Here is a 23414-nt window from a genome sequence, read left to right as displayed (position 1 = left end):
CTCCTGTTTTATTTTAGCTTAAACATGAATCAACATCACTGAAAAAATGAACACAGCTTGCTGTATTAGTTTGATGCATCATCTAATCATTTTCAACATTTGACAATAAAAATCTAATATTTAATATTAAATTTCACTTTGAGGAGTTACTACAATATTTCTTCTTGCAGTGTAGCCTAAACTTGCTGGCACTGTGAAATCTTTGCAAAATAGCGGCCACAGCTGCTGGCATTGTCGCTGTTGAGATTGTGCAGTCGTCTGAAGAACTTGACAGGCTTGGTTTTGTCCAGAGGTAGTGCTGCTGTTGCTGAAGCTATTAAAATTTGTGTTGGGATGTAAATCGACAGTTAACTGTGAATTGGGATTTGAAGTTTTCCCCTAAAATATTTCAGATATGTCAACTAACTGGCACTCAATATGCAAACACATCTAAATCTTTTTACACCTAACCTGGGTGTGAATTGCCTTATCATTATCTCCATGAATACTGTACCATGCAAAATGCCCTGACCAAGAGTTAATCCTTTAATCCCTTTACAGCTGTTTTTACAACACAGGCCTCTCATTCTTGATTCTTTATTTTATCGTATTATACATCTGTCTGTTCTCATTTGCTTTGATTTCCTTTTTATTAGTTACAATTATGCCCTTTCTTCAGTTTCTTTTTAGATTGTACATAGTTTGCAAATCTAAAACTTGGTGAGATGAATTTAAGTAGACAAGCAATGTTTAAAGGAAAGGTTCCAGTGCTGATGGTGAATGATAAAGCTGGGTTCCATTCCCACACTTGTTCTCTCACTGGCAATTTCATTACACTACAGTATTTGAGTTCAGTGATTATTTTCTGTTTTTCATAACTCTGTGTTAGAGCAGATTCACTATGCAGATAGCTTCACAACTGAATTTTAATTCCAAAAGACACAACAGTGACAATGCTCAGCAGGCCAGGCAGCGCTCTGGAGAATTCAATGTCTCTCAGTGATTCAACTCTTAAGACCTTTCCTTGGGACCTAAAATCTTTTGACTACCATCTGGTTGTGTATAGTTTGCCTGATCTATACCATATTTCCACTTTTTCTGCATTTACCTTTAGATTTTAAGCAACTCGGTATTTTTAATGGGTTTTCTATTTGTACTGTTCATTCACAAAGAAGGTAAAAAATGTTGCGCCATTTGTGAAGCAGAGCAGAATCCTTATTAATTTTATCTGAATAAAGGTCACCTTTGTGTACGTGGCAAATGTGTTAATCAAGTACCTTTCCAATGGATGGTCTCTAGACTTCTCGTGGTTTATAAAACAAAATACACGTCTGATTTCAAATTAATATTCATAAAAATCTGACCACTTCTGTTGTTAAAATGCCATGATCTTGAATGCAAGTTCATTTTCCAATGACAAAAGCAGTGATCACCCTTTTTCTTGAAAAAAAATCAAGTCTACAATTAAGTGCTTTCATTAAAGGGACAGTTTCAGTCATTCTGAGAAATGTAATTTACAGCTGCATATGAGCTAAACTACAGCATTTTCAATCTGAAAATGGGGAGTAACTATATTTTGATTTTGAACAGGGTTAATCCTCTTTCCATCCATCTATCCACTGCTGTTTTCAGTTTTTTTCCCCAGTTTTGTCACCTTCCCAAAGTTGATTACACATGGCAGCACAAACGCAATGGACCAAATGGTAGCCTTGTATTGTATTATTCAATGCTAGTGGATAGTCTCTTGTGTATAACAACTTTCCAGTCACTCACCTGAATATCTACTGTTTATCTCTAACTTTATAGTATTGACCTTCAGAAAGGTATTCAACCAATGTAAGTACAATACTGTAGTTAAACGTGATCCTGCTGTTAACCTAACATCTACACATTGAGGCCATGGTTAATGCACAGTGATCAGGAATGTGAGCCCTAGGCTATGTTTTCTCCTCCTTGACCTTATGTGGTGCCCTTACAGCTGTCAGAACTGTGATCAGTTAATTCAATTATAGATGAGGAATGAAACCTGAGATTTCCTGATCTGTTTGGCTACCATACAGTACATCTACCCATTCAAGCACTGGGGGAGATCTGACATGTCGTTTTAATCGACCTGTTAATTTGTTGCTTTATATTGTTTTGAATTTGGGAATCTTCAAATTGTATGTAGACTATCCACAATGCAAACTAGTTTTAACAGCAAAAGTAAATACATACACTTGACTGGTATGTTGTTATAATGCTCATCAATACAACATAACTTCTTTATTTAATATACAGTTCTGATGGGTGTTGTGAATTTATAACACAATCCTTTTTTATGTAAACCATGTATAAAACTTTCTGAATTAGGAGGAGTTTGTGTTCAAATTTTATCCTATGATATGGAAAACTATTGGTGTTATGTCTTCATTGAAGTGAAGACATCAATATCTGTAGTGTGAAATTTTCTGTAGAGCAGAATTCTTGGTGTCATTCATAATACTATACATGAACAGTAAATACATGGAATTGAGTTGCAAGGTTGTAGCACAATCAAGGCGTTCAGGTAGCACTGCAAACTACAAAAGCAAATTCAGATATGTAAATGTAATTTAATCTAGAAGTTCAGTTGACAGCTTTTAATTTACTCTGTGCCTATTAGTTTGTGTAATGTGGACTGTTTAGTATGTTTTGAATTTCTTTACAAATTATAGGCTCTCAGAATTATACTGTGGTTGTTATTGTGTCTCTTACAAGGATAATACAGCCCTTTAGTATTATTGAAGCAGCATTGTGAGTTATAGAAGTGTCATTACAAGTTTTTCCAGAGCGCTTTTGCAGAAGATTGCAGGGGGCTCACTCAGTATTGTATTCTCACTGCCTGCAGCAGTAATGTTATAGAAGATTTATTGGAACTTTATCTGATAGGATCAACTGACCTAAAGAGGCATGGATAGTAGGAACTGCAGATGCTGAAGAATCTGAGATAACAAGGTGTAGAGCTGGATGCCAAACAGCATCAGAGGAGCAGGAAAGCTGACGTTTCGGGCCTAGACCCTTCTTCAGAAAATCTTTCAAAGGCCTTGTCAAAGGCCTTGCTAAAGTCTATATAGACAACATCTACTGCCTTGCCCTCATGAATCATTTTTGTCATTTCCTCAAAAAACTCAATCAAGTTTCCAAGACACAACCTTCCCTGCACAAAGCCATATTACCTATCATTAATAAGTCCATGTTTTACCAAGTGTGAGCAAATCCTATCCCTGAGAATATTCTCCAATAATTTTCTTACCATTGATGTAAGGTTTACAAGCCTATACTTTCCCAGATTATCCCTGTTGCCCTTCTTAAACAAGGGGAACAATGTTGGCAGTTCTCCAGGCCTCTGGAACTTCTCCTGTGACTAAACAGCATACAGAGATTTTGAACAAGTCCCCAGCAATTTTCTCAGCTGCCTCCCTCAGCATTTTGGGATAGATCCCAGAACTTGTCTACTTCAATGCTTTCCAAAATACCAGCACCACCACTTTTTTTATATTGACATGCCTTAGAATATCAACATAACCCCTCTTGAGACTCGTCATCCATCATGTCCTTCTCTTTTGTGAATACTGATGCAAAGTATTCATTGAGGACCTCAACCACTTCTTCTAACTCCACACATAAATTCCCTCCGTTGTCCATGAGTGGAGCTGCCCTTTCGCTCCTGATATGCGTATAAAATGCTTTAGGATTTTCCTTAATTATGTTTGCCAAAGACATTTCATGGCCCCTGTTAGCCCTCCTAATTCTTTGTTTGAGTTCTTTTAATCCTTGGAGGGTTCTGCTTTTCTGTTTAGCTTCTGCCTGTTCAAAGTTTTTCAGCAGGACCTCTTTTCCAGTCCTGTCAATATCGTAAGTACCAACACAGATGACATCAATTGGGAGGCTCCCCACCACATCCTAGGCAGGCAAGACCGCCTTTGAGTCTCTCACTGATGGTTGCAGACAACAGTTTCTACCTCCCTAATTATACAGTTTTCTACCACTACTACATTCCTGTTTTCTCCCCTCGCTTGAATGGCTCCCTGGGCCATGGTGTCATGGTCAGTTCACTTCCCGCAGTCCCTGCTTTCATAGATATGGTCTGCCAGAAACTTGTTGTCATTGGACAATTGCAGGGACAAAAGCTCTTGATAGCTGCCCTTAGGTCTCCATGTCTGCCTCAGTTAATCACATCCTCCTGTCTGTGATCACATACCAAGTTTGAACACACTATCTGAACTCACCACTCAGCTGCTTTGTTTAGGCAAGAGCAACCAAGCACCTCTCTATTTTGTTATGATCAGACCAAAACCCCCTCAAATATATCAAGTATATGGCCTATTTAAAGGCAATTGTAAGGTGCTGTGTTCCAGATGTTATTCATTTGGTTACACTATTCTGCTTTAAGCAAAACATACTTTTATTCTTATTTGATATGATTTGATTTATTATTGTGACATGCACCTAGGTACAGTGAAAAGTTTTGTGTTCATGCAGTACAGGCAGACCATAACAAACAAAGATCATAGGGTGATTGAGCAGAGCGAGCAATACAATGTTATGGCTGCAAAGAAGATACACAAAAAGCAAGTTCAAAATTAGATTTGAAATTTGAGAGGTCCATTCAGCAGTCTAATAACAGCGGGGAAGAGGCTATTCTTGAAACTGTTGGTACGTGTGTTTAAACTTTTGTATCTTCTGCCTGATGGAAGAGGTTGGAAGAGATTATAACTGGCGTGGGAGGTGTCTTTGATGATGGCTGCCTTTCTATAACAATGAGAAGTGTAGATGGAGTGAATGGATGGAAGATTGGCTTGTGTGATAGTTTGGGCTGTGTTCACAACTTTCTGTAGGGCAGAGCAGTTGCCGACCCAAGCTAAAATACAACAAAAGAAAGAAGAATTAACATAACTTGAACTCTATTGGAAAACTTAACAAAATAATAGATTATTTGACTACTAAAAAGTAACTGTTCCAATATAGTAACATCCCCTAAACACACCCTTGGCAAAGGCCATGTCAGTAAAACAGATTGTCTCACATGCAATTCTGGTAGCAGGAAGAGAACCCAAGCTTTTAGCTGTAACAGAGGGAAAGATGTAGCTTCCACAACCAGCTTCAAAACCTCAATAAATACTGAAAGCTAAAGTAAAACCCTGGTTCTATGGGAGCCTGATTCCACCAATTCATGCTGCTTCTATTGTTCCAGCTTTTAAAAAAAAACCCAAGGCCTCACAAGCTGTTTACTTTGTTGGCTTGGAAGAGAACACTCCTCATCTCTGGTTCAGCAGCTCTTTATTCAAAAAAAAAGCCAAGACAAAAAATGCACCTCTTAAAGCCGTTGTATTGTCACAACTTCCTCCACTGAACTCCTTGAGACACTCAACTCTGACACACTAATGTAAGTCATACTCTCAAGTACAAGTCTGACTAAGTTGGCTACTTACATATGCCTTAGTCTGTTCCTGAGGAGTTCTAGTCTCAGCTAGTTTGAAATTAGGTTGCTCTTTCAGTGCGCATCTTAAAAATGAACTTGCTCAAAATTCCCAACAGCAAAACTCTAAACTGGAAATTCAACTTTAAAGCTAACTGCATAGTTTAACCTAAATTAGGCTTGCATGGCAGAGTCATTCTGGGGATAAGGGTACTGAATGCCTTACTTCCATTATTATGTTGTGTTATATTTTACAAACTCACTTACATGAACCAATGACTTGGTTAAATCTCTCAAATCGTGTTGTACTGCACTTCACGCTACTTCAAATGTTAACTCTGTGAACGCGCAGACATACAGTACCTGAAGTGCGTACCATATACAACGTGCACTCCATGACTGTTTTCGAGTCTATGAAGTTTGGTGTTGTTGGCTGAATTGTTTTGGATTGACTGGCTAGAGCTGAGAAGTGAGAGGAGATTGGTAATTCAAAGAATTCTGGAAGGATAGGTTGGGATTTGGTAGCACAGGGAAACCTGTCCTGGATTGTTTGAGCTTGTGGGAAAGAGCTCACCAAGGTGGAAGTGGTAGGGTGGTTCTCGGGAATAGCAGCAGGGATGGGAATATGTTCTGGAGAGTGATGGTGCTTAGGGGTTGGAACAGTGACAAGTTGAAATGCAATAATTCGGATGTTCTCGGAGGTGGGTTAGTGCTGTATAAGGACAGCATTACAGAATGTTACAATACAAAAATTCAGTATATCACATGTTTGTTACCTACAAAAAATAACCATCTGATAAACTTGTCAGAGCTATTTGCTGAAGGAGGAGACTAAGAGTCAAGTCAAACTATTTTACAAAGTGAAAAATTGCAAATGCGTATCTCCTAACTTTACAACCCATCCATGTCCTTTCATGCGTGCTTCAATAATTATCCAATGAATGCACCACACCTGCATATACCTCACTTAATTTGTACAATCAATAGATTATTTTCAGTTTTTAAAAACTTGAATAACATTCACAAACAATATTTCAAAACAAATTTAAGAAAATAGTTCCTTTTGCTCTATGAAGCATTACGTTACAAGGCACCTTTATTCTAGGATGCTCAGTCTTTTGTGTCACACCTCATTTAAGTAGTTAGAAACAAAGCCCTATTATTTTTGGATTTGTTACAAAAGTTAAAAATTTTGAACTAAGTGCACAATATTCCCTAATTTACCTGAGTTTCAGACTCGGGTTGATAGAAAGCACAATCAGGATTCTGTACTTAACAAGAATGACTGACTATTTATAATCAGTAATTATACTCTAGCTCCAGGTAAACACTTATGAACCATTGACACGTAACACTACTGATTAAACTCTAATCTCTAATCCCCTTATGAATTCTCTCTTACACACACACACAAAACAGATGGGGGAATTAAACACAGGGACAAAGGAGAAAAACTGGAAAGACAATTCAGTATTTTTGTTGGCAAATTCTGTTGTGTTCGTTCTTGCTGATCCCAAAGTTTCTCCTTGGCTTCCCTTTTCCAAATGCTTCCACTGGTTTGCAACAGGCATAGGGTGGCTAGTTCACTTGTAAACTGTCTCTGATTTATCAAATAAAAGCCATACCTTACACCAACTGTAGAATGAAAGTTAGCTGGTTTTTCTCAGGTTAAAATTAGTTTTTAACTATAGAGAACAGAGTCAACTTCTGACCTGGTAGAGAACATCACCTCTCTGGGTCTTGTTCCCTGCCCCATACTGTTCAGTTATCTGACAATCAGTCACAAGACTGTTGGAACATAGAGCCTTTGTCATTGATCTATGGACTAGTGACCAATCATCAATCAATTTCTTGTTGTCATAGAGTTTAATAGCGCAGAAACAGATCCTTCGGTCCAACTCATCTGTGCCGACCAGATATCCTAATCTGATCTAGTTCCCTTTGCTAGTATTTGGCCCATATCCGTTGAAACCCTTTCTATTCATGTACCTGTCCAGATGCCTTTTAAATGTTATAATTGTACCCACCTCCACCACCTCCTCTGGAAAGCATACAGGCACCACCCTCTGCATGAAAAAGTTGTCCCTTAGCTCCCGTTTAAATCTCACCCCCACCCCTGCCTCATCTTAAGCCTATCAACCAGAGCTTCATCCGAATACAGGACTCCTCCGCTCCACTTCATCTGTAACCACTTGAATTACTACCTGTTTAAACAACTATTTACAATGTTTGCTCTGAGTGTCGGGTTCTTATCCAAACCGTGCAGCCATCCTTTCAGAACATTGGTTTGAAATAGTTCTTCCCCATTTCAGTCCACAACTTTTAAAAATCACAAAACAAAAAATCATGGTTCTTTTATTTGGTGCAAACACTCCTGCTTGTGAAACACCCAAAATAATTGATGACTTGAGCCAAACCATTTGATTTTGGAGATGTCCTTTTCGTCTAACGTTTGTTTCATGCTAAAAAGGTCGATTTTCCTCTTACTTGAAGAACATGCAATGTATATTGTTCCACAAGGAAGAATTAACTATGGAACAGTCAGTGGGTAACTGATTTCAATACATAGATAGTAGGAACTGCCGATGCTGGAGAATCTGAGACAACAAGGTGTAGAGCTGGATGAACACAGCAGGCCAAGCAGCATCAGAGGAGCGGGAAAGCTGATGTTCCGGGTCTAGACCCTTCTTCAGAAATGGGGGAGGGGAAGGAGGTTCTGAAATAAATAGGGAGAGAGGGGGAGGCGGATAGAAGATGGATAGAGGAGAAGATAGGTGGAAAGGAGACAGACCGGTCAAAGAGGCGGGGATGGAGCCAGTAAAGGTGAGTGTAGGTGGAGAGTTAGGGAGGGGATAGGTTGGTCCAGAGAGGACAGACAGGTCAAGGAGGCGGGATGAGGTTAGTGGGTAGGAGATGGGGGTGGGGCTTGAGGTGGGAGGAATGGTTAGGGAGGCGGGGACGAGCTGGGCTGGTTTTGGAATGCAGTTGGGGGAGGGGAGATTTTGAAGCTTGTGAAGTCCACATTGATACTGATGGGCTGCAGGGTTCCCAAGCGAAATATGAGATGCTGTTCCTGCAACCTTCAGGTGGCATTGTTGTGGCACTCCAGGAGCCCAGGATGGACATGTCATCCAAGGAGTGGGAGGGGGAGTTGAAATGGTTAGCGACTGGGAAGTGCAGTTGTTTGGTGCGAACTGAGCGTAGGTGTTCCACAAAGTGTTTGGTGCGAACCAGACTTCACAAGCTTCAAAATCTCCCCTCCCCCAACCACATCCCAAAACCAGCCCAACTTGTACCCGCCTCCCTAACCTGTCCTCCCACCTATCCACTCCTCCCACCTCTAGCCCCACCCCCGTCTCCTGCCTACTAGCCTCATCCCACCCCCTTGACCTGTCCGTCCTCCTGGACTGACCTATCCCCTCCCTAACTCCCGACCGACACTCACCTTTACTGGCTCCAACCCCGTCTCCTTGACCTGTCTGTCTCCTCTCCACCTATCTCCTTCTTTATCCATCTTCTATCCGCCTCCCCCTCTCTCCCTATTTATTTCAGAATCCCCTTCCCCTCCCCCAATTCTGAAGAAGGGTCTAGACCCGAAACGTCAGCCTTCCTGCTCCTCTGATGCTGCTTGGCCTGCTGTGTTCATCCAGCTCTACACCTTGTTATCTCAGATTTCAATACATAATGTGCATGAATTTTCCTTAAAATAATTGACTAATAGGATCCAGATTCTTCCACAGAATCAGTGTTTCCATGGCTTAAGCAGTATTAAAACTTTTTTTTTAATTTTCTTAGCTTCTCAGGCTAAAGAGCAGCATTTCCTGTTTTCACCCATCAGAACTGTTCGGAGACCATTTGCAGTTGAAGACCCATCAGGAAGATTGGTCTGAGAAGAATCATGAAAAATAACAAATTTCATGTCCTTGGGTAGTTCAGTTGGCTGGGCTGGTTTGTGATGCAGAGTGACACCAACAACTAGGATTTGATTCCTGCACTGGCTGAGGTGCCTATAAAGGATTTGCCTTCTCAACCTATCCCTTTGCCTGAGGCATGGTGACCCTCAGGTTAAATAAGAGAGCAGCCCTACAGTCTGGTAAGACCACGGTGACTTGACCTTTTCTTTACATTCCCAGGAATGAAAGGCCAAAAGAACAAAATTACCTTTTTCTTAATTTTAACAAGAATATTTTTAAAGCAGATGTTGATTGAGTCTTGGGTAACAGGGAGTCAAATTTATCATGGATAAATGAGAATGTGGAGTTGAGGTCATAATCAGACCTTATTGAATTGTAGAGCAGGCCCTATTCCTGCTCCAAATTCAAATGTTTGTATATAACCAGCTACACCAGTGCAATTGTTGACTTGGTGTCTGGTTCATCTTCCATGACTTTATGCAGCATTTCTTCTATCGCCACATAATTCCTTTGACAGAGTCCATTGTTGAAAGAGCTTTCAGCTGCAGTTTTCTTAACCACAATGTACATGTTTTCACACATTTCTGAGCTCATCAAGAGCAAATTTTCCTCCATTATCAATCAAGAACAATAAAAAAAAATTGGTCTGCTCCTAACCATTTCTTTGTTATTTAGTTATAGAGTCCTAGAGTCATACAACTTGGAAACAGACCGTTCGGTTCAACATATCACTCCAAACATTTGTTATTCACATACTTATCCAAATGTCTTTTAAGAGTTGTAACTGTCCCCGCATCCACTACTTCCTCTGGAGGTTCTTTCCGCACATGAGTCACACTCTGAGTAAAAAAAAAAATTGCCCCCATGTCTTTTTTTTAATCTTTCTCCTCTCACCACTAAAATATGCCCCCTAGTTTTGAAATCCCCCACTCTAGGGAAAGACACCTGCCATTCACCTTGTCTAAACCCTGCATGATTTTATAAACCTCTATAAGGTCACCTCTCAACCTCGTATGCTCCAGTGAGAAAAGTCCCAGCCTATCCGGCCTCTCCTTATAACTCAAACCCTCCATCCCTAGCAACATCAAAAGGAAAATGTAAAAGGAAAATATCTTTTCCCAAACATTTAGATCCATGGCCACTACTGCATTTGCTTCTTTTTTCAGTGAAAGGTTTGCAGTAGGATATGGCAGTATCCTCCAGTACTTTTCATTCCCTTCAATAATTACATTCATCTTTTCAGTGAGCCTTGTAGATGATTTTAAGCAACCTGTTCAGGTATGAATTGATATATCTGGAGCAGGTGGGACTTGAACCTCGACCTCTGGCCCAGAGGTAGGGACATGATCATTGGAGTCATCCCTTCAATGAGCCTTGTATGCTCCTCCTCAACAATACTATAACTTTTTGGCAAGACAGGTGAGCTCTGTCTGTGCAGCATTAATTCACATTGCTTTTTTTTTCTGAAAGATTCTTATTGCCTGTAGCCATCGATATTTCTCAACATTCTGATGAGAAAGGTTTTCTCGCCCACAGATGTTCCCAGACCTACTGAATTTCTCCAGCTATTTCAGTTTTTGTTTCATACTTCCAGCATCCGCAGTTGTTTGTTTTTTGCTATTTTAACACCACATGGTTAAATTAATCCACATGTAATACACTTACTACCCAACTAAATCTTCTTGTGACGAGTACAGTTCCTTCAGACTGATTGCTATGATCGTCTTCAGCCTCCAAGTTCTCTGTAATGCGTCAGTTCAAGAACTTTCCAGTTCCACTTTGCACAGTTGATCACATATTGATATTTATTTTATTTTCTTCTTTAAGGTACGTGGGTGTCACTGGCTAGGCCCAGCATTTATTGTCCTTTCCTAGTTGTCCTGGAAAATGTGCTGGTGAGCTGCCTTCTTGAACCACTGCAGTTCTTGAGGTGTGGGGACATACACAATGCTGTTGTGGAGGGAGTTTTATGGTTTTGACCCAGTGACATTGAAGGAAAAATGTTATATTTCCAAGTCAAAATGGTGAGTGGCTTGGCAGGGAACTTGTAACTTGGTGTTCCCATGCATCTGCTGCCCTGTATAATACAAATTGCAACTTTGGAAGGTAATGTTGAAGGAGCTTTGGTGAGTTATTGCAATGCATCTTGCAGATATTACACAGTGCTGTTATTGTATATTGGTGGTAGAGGGAGTAAATGTTGAACATGGTGGATGTGATGCCAATCAAGCGGGCTGCTTTGTTCTGGATGGTGTCAAGCTTCTTGAGTGTCATTGGAGTTGCAATCATCCAGGCAAGTACAGGGTATACCATCACACTCCTGACTGTATTTTGTAGATTGTAGACAGGCTTTGAGGACACAACAGGAGGGTTACTCCTCAAAATTCCTAGGCTCTGACCTTCCCTGTACCCACAGTATTTATGTAGTTGGATCTCTTCACTTTCTCATCAATGGTAATATTGATAGTGCGGAACCCAGTAATCACAATACCATTGAACATCAAGGGCTGACGGTGAGATATTGTCTTGTTGGAGATGGTCATTGCCTGACTCTTGTATGATGCAAATGTTACTCATCTCTTATCAATCCAAGTCTGAATAATGTCGAAGTCTTGCTGATTTTGGATGGGGACTTCTTTAGTATGTGAGGAGTCGTGGAAGATTCAGAGTATTGTCCGATCATCGGTGAACATCCTACTTCTGACCATATGATGGAGGGAAGATCTAAGATCTTTGATGAAGCAGCTGAAGATGGTTGAGCCTAGGTGACAACCCTAAGGAACTCCTGCAGAGATGACACCCAACAACCACAGACACCTTTCTTTGTCGTAGATATGACTCCAACCAGCAGAGAGTTGCCCCCTAATTCCCATTTACTCCAGTTTTGTTATAGTCCTTAATGCCATTCTCAATTGAAAGCTGCTTTAATGCCAAAGAGAGTCACTCTCACCTTACGTCTAGAGTTCAGCTGTTTAGTCTGTGCTTGGACCAAAGCTGTAATGAGATCAGAAGCCAATGGCAAAGACAGAACACAAACCTGAGTGTTAGTGAGCAGGATTTCTTTTGCAAGCTGTATTGATGACAACCCTTTCTATCATTTTAATAGTCAAGAGTTGACTGATGGGGCAGTAATTGGGCAGCACTGCTGCCTCATAGTGCCAGGGACCTGGGTTCGATTCCACTCTTGGGCAACTGTCTGTGTGGAGTTGGCACATTCTCCCTGTGTCTGCATGGGTTTCCTCCGCGTGCTCTGGTTTCCTCCCACAGTCCAAAGATTTGCAGGTTAGCTGGATTGGCCATGCTAAATTGCCCCATAGTGTCCAGGGATGTGCAGGCTAGGTGGGTTAGGCATGGGAAATGCAGGGTTACAGGGGTAGGATAGGAGTGTTAGTCTGGGTAGGATGCTCTTCAGAGGGTTGGTTTGGACTCAATGGGCCAAATGCCCTCTTCCACACACTAGGGATTCTGTGATCTTCTATGAATTGGACAGGTTGGCTTTGTCCTGTTTTTGTGGAGAGGACACAAATGAACAGTTTTCCACGTTTTTGGGGAAATCCCAGTGTTGTACTGTACTGGGACAGCTTGGCCAGAGGGCACAAGAAGTTCTGGAGCACATGTCTTAAATACGATTGCCAGAATGCTGGTAGGGCCCATAACCTTTGCACCATCCAGTGTCTTTTGATATCACATGGAGTGAATTGATTGGTTGAAGACTAGAGTCATAGAGTCATACAACATGGAAACAGACCATTTGGTCCAACTGGTCTATGCTGACCATGTTCCCAAACTAAACTAGTCCCACTTGTCCGCGTTTGGCCCATATCCCTCCAACATTTGTTATTCATGTACTTACCTAAATGCCTTTTAATTGTTGCATGCATAAACCACTTCCTCTGGCATGTCATTCCAGACACAAAAAGCTCTGTGTCAAAAAAGTTGTACCTCATGTCCTTTTTAAAACTTTCTCCTCTCACTCTAAGAATATGTTCTCTCGTTTTGAATTCCCTCACACTGGGGAAAAGACCCTTGGCTATTCACCTTACTTATGCTCCCCATGATTTTATAAACCTCTATAAGGTCACCCCTCAACCTCCTACGCTCCAGTGAAAAAAGTTCCAGCCTATCCATTCTCTCCTTATAACTCAAACCCTCCATTCCTGGCAACATCCTGGTAAATCTTTTCTGAACCCTCTCCAATTTAATAATATCCTTCCTATAGCAAGGTGACCAGAACTACACACAGCATTCCAGAAGAGGCCTCACCAATGTCCTGCACAACCTCAACATGACGTCCCAACTCCCATACTCATAGGCCAAAGCAATGAAGGCAATTGTGCTGAACACCTTCTTAATCATCCTGACTGCCTGTGACGCAAAGTTCAAAGAATTATGTACCTGAGCCCCTAGGTCTGTCTGTTCTACAGCACCATCCAGGGCCTGTGATACTTTTTTATTTATTCATTCACGGATGAAGGTATCACTGCTAGGCCAGTATTTAATTCCCATCCCTAATTTGCCCAGAGTGCCGTTAAAAGTTGACCACATTGCTGTGTGTCTGGAGTCACATGTAGACCAGATCAGGTAAGGATGGCAGTTTCCTTCTCTAAAGGACATTCATTAGCCAGATGGTTTTTTCCGACAATCAGCAATAGATTCATAGTCATCATTAGACTCTTAATTCCGGATTTATATTGAATTCAAATTCTACCATCTGCCATAGTGGGATTTGAACCCTGGTGCTCAGAACATTGCCTGGGTCTCTGGATTAACAGTCCAGCGATAATACTACTAGGTCATCACCTCCCCTAATGGAGAACCTCAGGAGTAGGCCAAAATGGATAGCCCACTCGGCACCTCTGGATAAAATGAAAGTAGGTGCTTCAGCCTTGCCTTTTACACTAACGTGCTAAAGCTCTAGCATCGTTGAGAATAAAGATGTTTGTGGAGTCTGTCTCTCTCGTTTGTTGTTTAATTGTCCACCATAAATCTTGACTGCATATGACAAGACTGCAGAACTTAGATCTGATCTCTTCACTCTGTCTATTGTTTGCTGCTTATGCTATTTGGCACACAAGTAGACCCAAATTGTAGCTTCACTAGTTAACACCTCATTTTTAGATGCCTGGTGCTGCTCTTGACATGCCCTCCTGCACTCTTCATTGAACCAGGACTGAATCACGGTTTGATGGTAATGACATGGGGGATCTATCAGGCCATGAAGTTACAGATTATGGTCAGATACAATTCTGATGATGACCCGCAGCACCTCACAGATGCCTAGTTCTGAGTGGCTAGATCTGTTCGTCTGTTCTGTTTAGTGTGGTGATTGAACCACAGAACACAATGACAGGTGTTCCTGATGTGAAGATGGGGTTCTGTCTCCACAAGGACTGTGCAGTGGTCCCTCCTAGTGGTACTGTCATACAGGTAGGTCAGTGAAGACACAGTCAAGTAGGATTAACCCTCATGTTGGTTCTCTTGTTATCTGCTGCAAAACAAGTCTAACAGCAATGTTCATTCTTGATGATGGACATTGAAATCCCCAACACAGACCCTGTGCCCTTATCACCCTTGGTGCTTCCTCCAAGTGGCTGTAGATGGTAATTGGTGCATTTTTGACCCAAGTCTTCATAGGATCCATGTTGAGATATCCCAGGAAAATCCCTCCTGTTTGTATACCACTGTGCCATCACCTGTGGTGGGTCTGTCCTGTGAGTGGAACAGGAAATACCCAGGGATGGTTGTGGTTTCTGAGATAATACCTATAAAGTAGAACTCAGTGAGCATGACTGTGCCAAGCTGTTGCTGACTAGTCTGTGGTGCAAACCCATAGAACTTGATAGAGAGGATTTTGCAGGGTCACCAGGGCTGGGTTTGCCATTGTTGTGGAGACAGTAAGGACCACAGATGCTGGAAGCTAGAGTCAATAAATATGGAGCTGGAAAAGTACAGCTGGTCAGACAGCATCCGAGAAGCAGGAAGAGTTTCGGCCCAAAACGATGACTTTCCTGCTGTTTGGATGCTGTCTGCCCAGCTGTACTTTTCCAGCTCCGTATTTATTTGCCACTATTGTTTCCGGTGTATGGGTTGCTGGTGAATAGCCTGTCCAGTTTCATTCCTCTGTTTAAAATTCATTGTGGTTCTGTACAACTGAGTGACTTGCTGGACAATTTCAGAAGGCAGTTAAGAATCAGCCACATTGCTGAGTTTCTGGTGTCACATGTAGGCCAGACCATGTAAGGATGGTGGATTGTCTTCCTGAAAGTACATCAAATGAACTAGATGGGTTTTTGAGAAAATCAATATTGATTATGTGGTCACTATTAGTATTTATTTTCAGATTTTTATTGAACAAAGAACAATACAGAACAAGAACAGGCTCTTTGGCCTGTTTCTCTTTTGAACTTCACCACCCGCCACCCTGCACCTTAACCTGTGTCTCCTGGTAATTGACCCCTCCACCTGAGAAAGAAGTCTCATACTTTCCACTCTGTTGGCACCATTCACAATCTTATAACCTTCAATCAGGTCGCCCTTCAGCCTCCTGCATTCCAACCTTTCTTCATAGCTAATACTCTCCATACCAGGCAACCATGTGGTAAACCTTTTCTGTACCCTCTCCAAAGCAGCCACATCATTTTGGTAGTATGGTGACCAGAACTGTATGCAATATTCCAAGTGTGGCCTGACTAATGTTCTATAAAGCTGCAGCATAACTTGCAGCATTAAATTCAAGTTTTGCTATCTGCATGATGGGATTCAAATCAGATTCCCAGACATTAACCTGGAGCTCTGCGTTCATCACCACTTTCCCATTTTGAGTCAAATGTGGTACACCCTGTTAAATGTTCCTTACTTATTCCTGGGAGCCATTCATTTATTATCAGTGCCCTAATCCTGTCATAAACTATGGTATCTCAGTCTACTAAAAGTACTTTTGTCCTTCTCGTGTCTTTGACTTTTTCTTTATACTGGCAGCTGTGTCCAGTATCTGGACGATCTCAAAATGCTACAGCTATTGAGTCCTACACCTTTGTGACACACAGAATATCCGAGTGCCTCCGAGGCTGCTAGAAATGATCTTCCCCAGGAATTTCTTCAAGGCAGCAATTTGTATAATTTTGAACAACTCCATTTGATCTTTTCAACATCTTGTTCTAAAATATGAAGACTTTTTTCCTAGACTTTCCTTCAAAGAATTTCTTTATATTTTCCCTTGTGACTAATTTGAAGTAATTATTTAGGAAAGAAACCACACACACACACACACACACACACACACACACACACACACACACACACAGTTCTGAGGAAGAGTCACCAGACCCGAAAACGTTAACTTTGTTTTTGTTCCTGATTTACAACATCCGCAGTTCTTTCGGTTTTTATTTAGGGGATAAACCTTGATTCGTTCAACTCTGAGCCGGAGGATTCGGGTTTCAAGAATTAGAGTGCAGAAGACCATAAGAAATAGAAACAGGAGTTGGCCATTCAGCCCTTCGAGCCTGCTTTGTCATTCAATAGGATCATGGTTGACACAGTGCCCTCTCATCCACTTTCCTACGTTTTCCTTATAACCCCTGATCCGCGACTGACCAACAGTCTATCTACCTCAACCTCAAACGTACACAAGGGCTACGGTCCCACAGCTCTCTGTGCAAGGAATTCCAAAGACTCATAACCCCTTTGAGAGAAGAAGTTCCTCCACATCTCAGACTTAAATTAGCGCCCTTTTGTTCTGACTCTATGCCCTATGTTTCTACAGTCGCCCATGAGGCGAAACATCCTCAGCATTTACTCAGCATTTAAGAATCCTATACATCTCATTCTTCTAAACTCGAGTGAGTAGAGTCCCAACCTGTTTAGCTTTTGCTCCTAAGACAATCCCGCTATATGAGGGATATTCCTAGTGAATCTTCTCTGAATTGCCTCCAATGAAATAGTAGCTTTCCTTAAATAAGGGGACTGAAATTCCTCACAGTTCTCCAGCTGCAATAAGACTTCCCTACTCTTATACTCCAACCCCATTGAAATAAGGGCCAACATTCCATTAGCCTTCCTGATTACCTGATCCACTATGTGCTAACTTCTTCTGTTTCATGTACAAGTACCCCAAGTCTCGTGGTGTTGCATCTTTTCTCCACTTAAATAATAGTTATTTTGTTCTCCCTTCCAAAATAAACAATTTCATAATTTCCCAAATTATATTCCATTTACCAACATTTTACCCAACTAACTTAACCTATCAATACCTCTATATAAACTGTTTGTACCCCCTTTGCAACTTGCTTTTCTACCTATTTTTGTGTCACCTGCACTTCCTTTCTCTAAGTCATAAATATGTGCTGTAAATAGTTTTGGTCCCAGCATTGATCCTTGTGGAACCCCACTGGTTACAGATTGCCAACCTGAGCCCCTAATCCCCACTTTCCTGCCCATGAACCAATTCTCCATCCATGCTAATATACCACCTTGAATGCCGTGAGCTCTTATGACTTAACCTTTTCGTGGGGTACCTTGTTGAACACCTTCTGGAAATCCAAATACAACGCATCTATTGATTCCCCTCTACTCCCTCTGCTTGAGACTTCTTCGAAGAACTCTAATAAATTAGTCAAGCGCGATTTCCCTTTGGTGAAGCCATGCTGATTTTGCTTGATTAGATTATGATTTTGCAAATTTTCCGCAATTACTTCCTTAATAATTGAATTCCAACATTTTTCCAGCAATAGATGTTATGCTATGGTCTGTAATTATCTATTTTTGCCCTCCTCCCTTTTTGAATAGGGGTGTCCCATTGAACTTTACCAACCTTCCAGTATCTCTCCAGAATGCAACTGTCTTTGGAAAATTACAACCAGTGCATCCATTATCTGTGTAGCTACCTCTTTTAGGAGCCTAGGATGCAAGCCATCAGGGGACTTATCTGCCTTAGGCTCATTAATCTGTCGAATACTAAATTTCTCCCTTGTATTCTTTAGTACTAACAGGATATTGAAAGTATCTTTCACCATAAGTTCTAGGTTGCACCTCCAGTGCAGTCTTCAAGAAATGTTGCTTTATGTCAATGGTGCCAACTTTCAGAAGCATGAGCTGAGTATCCATGTGAGCCCTCCTTCAGTTGTAAAAGATCCAATAGCATTATTTAAAGAAGATTTCTCCCGGATTTCCAGCTAATATTCAAATCTCAACCAATGCTATCTAAGCAATTTAATTGTTTATTTATTAGCTATATTTTTAGGCACAATTAAGCAGTGCAGTGAGAACCATGGTGGATGCGGGAGAGGGGTGTGGGGAGTGTGTAGACAGGGGAGGGGGTTTATGGGTGGGGATTGGATAGGAGAGGGGAGTGTGGACAGGAGCTAGAGGTGGATGGGTAAGAGGGGTGGGCAGGGGTAGGGGTGGATGAGGAGAGGGGTGGACAGGGGGTAGGGGCGGATGGGGGAGGGAGTGGTGGATGGTGGAGAGGTGGGTACATGGGGGGATGTGTGCGTAGGGGAGGGGAGTGTATTGGGGGACTTAAGGAATGGATGTGAGCCAGAATGGGGCCAGAAGATAGCCAGAAGGCCCTTCCATGACAGCGTGATGTCATTGCCATCTGAATGATGGCCATCTTGACTTGTGGCAGCACACCATCTACTTTTTTTACTTCATTGCTATTTGTAGGAGCCTGTACTCAAATTGGTTGCCATTATCCATTGTTTGCAACAGCATCAATGCAACAGAAATATTTTATTGTCTATGAAGAACTATGGGATGCCCTGAGGTTTACAAAATCATGAGGGTCATGGATAAGGTGAATAGCAAGGGTCTTTTCCCTAGGGTGGGGGACTTCAAAACCAGGGGACATATTTTTAAGGTGAGAGGACAAACATTTAAAAAGGACATGAAGGGCAACTTTTTTTTACCAGAGAGTGGTTCGTGTGTGGAATGAACTTCCAGAGGAAGTGGTGGATGAAGGTACATTTAGAACATTTAAAAGACATTTAGATAATTACATGAATCGAAAGTTTTGGGGGGATATGGTCCAAGCACAGTCAGGTGGGACTAGTTTAGTTTGGGAACATGGTCGGCCTGGATTGGTTGGACCGAAGGGTCTGTTTCCATGCTGTATAACTCTGACTGTGAAAAGTGCTGTATAAATGCAAATTCATCCATTCTTTCTCTATGATAGTTATTATTTCTTTTGCCCTTTTTGCATCTTTTAATGTTCTCCCTTCTTCAGACATTTTTATTGCTGCTTTAATAGAATTTCTTTCTCATTATGCTTTGCCTCTGCAGCTTTGCTTTTTTCTAGGTCTCTCTTTGCCCTTACGATCAACCTTTTTGACCTGTTTCTGCATGTTGCTGTTTTCATCCCAGTGAACCTTCTCAGCTTCCTATCTGCAAGATTTGCAAAGGTCATTTTTTACTTCTTTAATATGTTTTAATTTAATTGGTTATCTCGTTAGGATCATGTCTGTTTGGTCTGAACCAATTGATGCTACATATTCATTTAGCCTGCATGTTCAACAGCAATCATTTAACTTTGTGTCTTTTGCTGACATGCAAACTAACTTTCTCCTCTATTTCATGTGCTTTATTTCTTCCTTCATTGCTGAGAGTTCTGTCTTATTTAGGTCCTGCCCCCACCTCCTTGTCTTTGGATCTGGATTTCAGATACGCCATTCTGAACTCTGTGATTCTGTGTTTGTTCTATCTCAAAGGTGTGACAGCTTCCAGTTGTTGTTTGGGCCATTTACGAAGTTGTGCTCAAGATGAGCACTTGCCTCAATGGCTTACCTTACCCATTAAGTTATAAAGCAGTCATCCAGTATAATTGCCAACAAAGCTTGATTGAAATCACTCATTAAATTTAGCTTTCCTTTCCTTAATACGACCCTAAATCTTTTTAGAGCAAACTGTACCTCTTTTAATTGTTTTCCCATCTAGACAGTTCATTATTCAGCTTATCTACGCTTATTTCACAAAAACCACTTCAAGTCCCTCCCTTTGTCCGTGCCAGAACTAACTATACCATCTCCATTGCCATCAGAGAGCTACACCACTTCAAATTAAGTTCAGTTTTAACTCTGGATTCAGCCACGTTGTTCCTGTTATATTTCACAATTGCCAGTATTTAATTCCAGTATTTTGTTTCTATCATCAGTACTTCTAGCACTGTTGCATTAACCTTGTAGTTTTGCTTCGGTTTGTGTGCCTTACTGTTTGCAATTCTTGGGCTTTGGCACAATATCTCCAGCTGACTTAGATCTACTACTCTGCTTGCTATTATGAAGATCCTTCATATTTAATAATATTGTTAATATTATAATGGACTTGACTTTTAATGGATTGCACAAAAATTGATTTATTTCATGTTCTGTGGATTATCTCAGGGTGTTCTGCATTTATACCTTGAATGACAGTTTAAACACGCTTTCAAGAATTGGCTATCTGATGTAGAGTCTTGGTAGAACTTTAGATTAAACAATTGAGGTGTAAAAGATTTGAATGGGTTTTATGAATGGGCATTTTTTCGCTATCAAGTGTGTATGAGTGAGAATTGCATTAGATTATTAGAAGTTTTTTTTAATTGCAACATGGCATCTGAAGCAACTTATTATCTAAATGGACAGAAACTTCAGAGTGCTTCAGTGCAGAGGAATCTGGGTGTCCTTGTGCATGAGTCACAGAAAACTAGTATGCAAGTACAGCGGGTAACAAGGAAGGCAAATGGAATTTTGGCATTTATTCCTAAAGGAATAGTGTGTAAAAGTAAGGAAGTACTGTTACAACTGTACAAGGTATTAGTGAGACCACACCTGGAGTATTGCATACAATTTTGGACCCCTTACATCAGGAAGGATGTAATTGTATTGGAGGCCATTTAGAGGAGGTTCACTAGATTGATTTCAGACGTGAAGAGTGTGTCTTAATGAAAAGAGATTGAGCAGTTTAGTCCGATACTCTCTGGAGTTCAGAAGAATGGAGGAGATCTAATTAAGGTACATGAGGGAGTTGACAAAACATAGAAAGAATGCTTCCTCCTTTGGTGTAATCTAGAACGCGATGCCCTGACAGCTAGTAATTTTCTGATGCCTATTGTTACTAATGTTTTATGTAGAGCTTGATGTTAATGAAAGTTGGTGAGATTTATATATTATATCAAAGTAAAAACTTGAATGTGAGAGGGGAAATGCAGCTAAGTCACAAACTCAGTTAAATAATACGTACATGTGTGAAGAATATATTTTAATACATACAATTATAAAGTGCACATTAAAAAAAACTGAGTATTTTATAAAGGATGATGAAGTAACAATAGGTGAAATTTAAAAATGCTTATAGACTTGGTATTTAAAAGGCCTAATACCTTTGGCAAAGCAATGAACAAACTGTATAAGCAGCAGTGCCGAGAAGGACAACAGGGTGCTCGTTTTAATCAGAGGATTGGATAGTGAGGAAGGATTGAGGGAACAGACTTTCTAGTCACTCAATTATGTGACTCAGTGGGTACCTAGGAGAGGTGTAAATGGCAAAGAAATGGTAAATATAGAGCCCTATGTTGAGTTGGGTTTTTAAAAAAAAAGTGTCAAAATAGCAGAAACAAATATAAGGCTAAAGTTTCTAAAATGTTTTGGAATTTTCCATAGAGAGTTCAGCAAATGGAGTTTCCATGTGATGTAGCAGAGCGGAAGAACTTGGAACCATTTAACTATGTTCTAAAGAGAGAGAGGGAGGTGTGGAATTTTTCAAGGTCAATGAACTATAATGAACCAAATACAAAGTGCAAATCCCAATGGGAATATGCTTTGTACAGTTTAAGATTCAACATGGTGAAATGCAGTTTCTTAGATTTACTGCATAAGAAATTAAATAATTTCTACGTCATGAAGAAATAATTATTTAAGATTGTGCTGCTTGTATGATAGAAACACGTATATAGTGCAATTATAAACATCCTGTATTGATCAGTAAAACATTATGATATCTTTTTAAAGAAACTAAATTAATCTAGTTTGCCTTATAAATATGCATTTATTCACTGGAGACTGTTGCATCAAAAGAGCCTTAACACTGCAGCTGAAAATGCTGAAACGTTGTGCAGTGCTTTCCTGTACAACTTTAAATGTGTTCTGTAGAGAATAATAAACAGAGCAAATGTTGGAAATGTGCTGCAAGTCAGTCAACACATGTAAGGAGAAAGGCAGGTCAGCATCTTCCATCAGAACTGAATTCTAAGGAGTGGTCTTAACCTAAAAGTAAGTATTCCCAACTTTTTCTGTGTTTATTTCAGATTTCTTCCATTTTGTGGATTTTTTTTGTACTAAATAGAGAAGTTACAATTTGTTGGGACTGTTGCTACTCCATATTCAAGAATTTAGATTTAAAACAGAAATGTAATCTTGTGAAATTTAAATGCAAGAATAGCATGCTAGTGAAGTAATTTTGTCAAGTCAAGTCTGTCTAAGCTATCGGTTAACTGAGTATCAAGGGGAAACAGCATCGCTTTTAAGTAGTGCAAAAGGAACATATTTTGTTGTAACTAATATAATCTCCATTTCTGGATGTTTAGATACAACAAATCCCTCCCCTTTTTCAGTTACAATGCTGTCACAAATCACAACTACATAATCCAGCAGGTGTTGTTCTAAATATTGATGGTAAATGTAATTAGCCTGCAATGACACACATATTGGTTTTCTAATAAACTAATATTTGAATTGTTTCAATTATATTACATATCTAAATTATGCCAGTGTGCTGGAAGATTAAATGAACAGCATGTCCCATGGAGGACCAGCAGCTCCACACCCTCTTGGGCATCTTATAGAGTTGCTTCAAGAGTGTTGTTGGTATGAACACATTAACTGTCTTATCGTCTGTTACAGAATTGCATGCAATCATAAAATAATTTTGAAATTGATGGGATGATGAAATTAAATTGTAAATAAGTGTTATGTGTACATGTAGCAAACTGGTGCGATTTTCTAGTATAATTAAATAATCATCATATTGCTGCACTGGCAGATGTTGCTGTGTTTTGTTTTTTTTATGTATTGAAATGCATTTGGAATTAATGAGTTTGATTTAGTGAA

The 23414-nt window shown here is 40.3% G+C and overlaps 1 protein-coding gene across 1 annotated transcript in view; it reads left to right on the top strand.

The window, feature by feature from the left end:
* The window catches only part of ehbp1 (EH domain binding protein 1), a 191815-nt gene that overhangs the window by 85389 nt on the left and 83012 nt on the right, over window positions 1–23414 (top strand). The gene's annotated exons all lie outside the window — the stretch shown is intronic.

This window comes from Rhincodon typus, chromosome 9 (assembly GCF_021869965.1).
Source record: "Rhincodon typus isolate 14 chromosome 9, sRhiTyp1.1, whole genome shotgun sequence".
Classification (NCBI taxonomy): Eukaryota; Metazoa; Chordata; class Chondrichthyes; order Orectolobiformes; family Rhincodontidae; genus Rhincodon; species Rhincodon typus.
The sequence above is the reverse complement of the archived record's forward strand: the minus strand, read 5'-3'. Positions and strand labels throughout refer to the sequence as shown.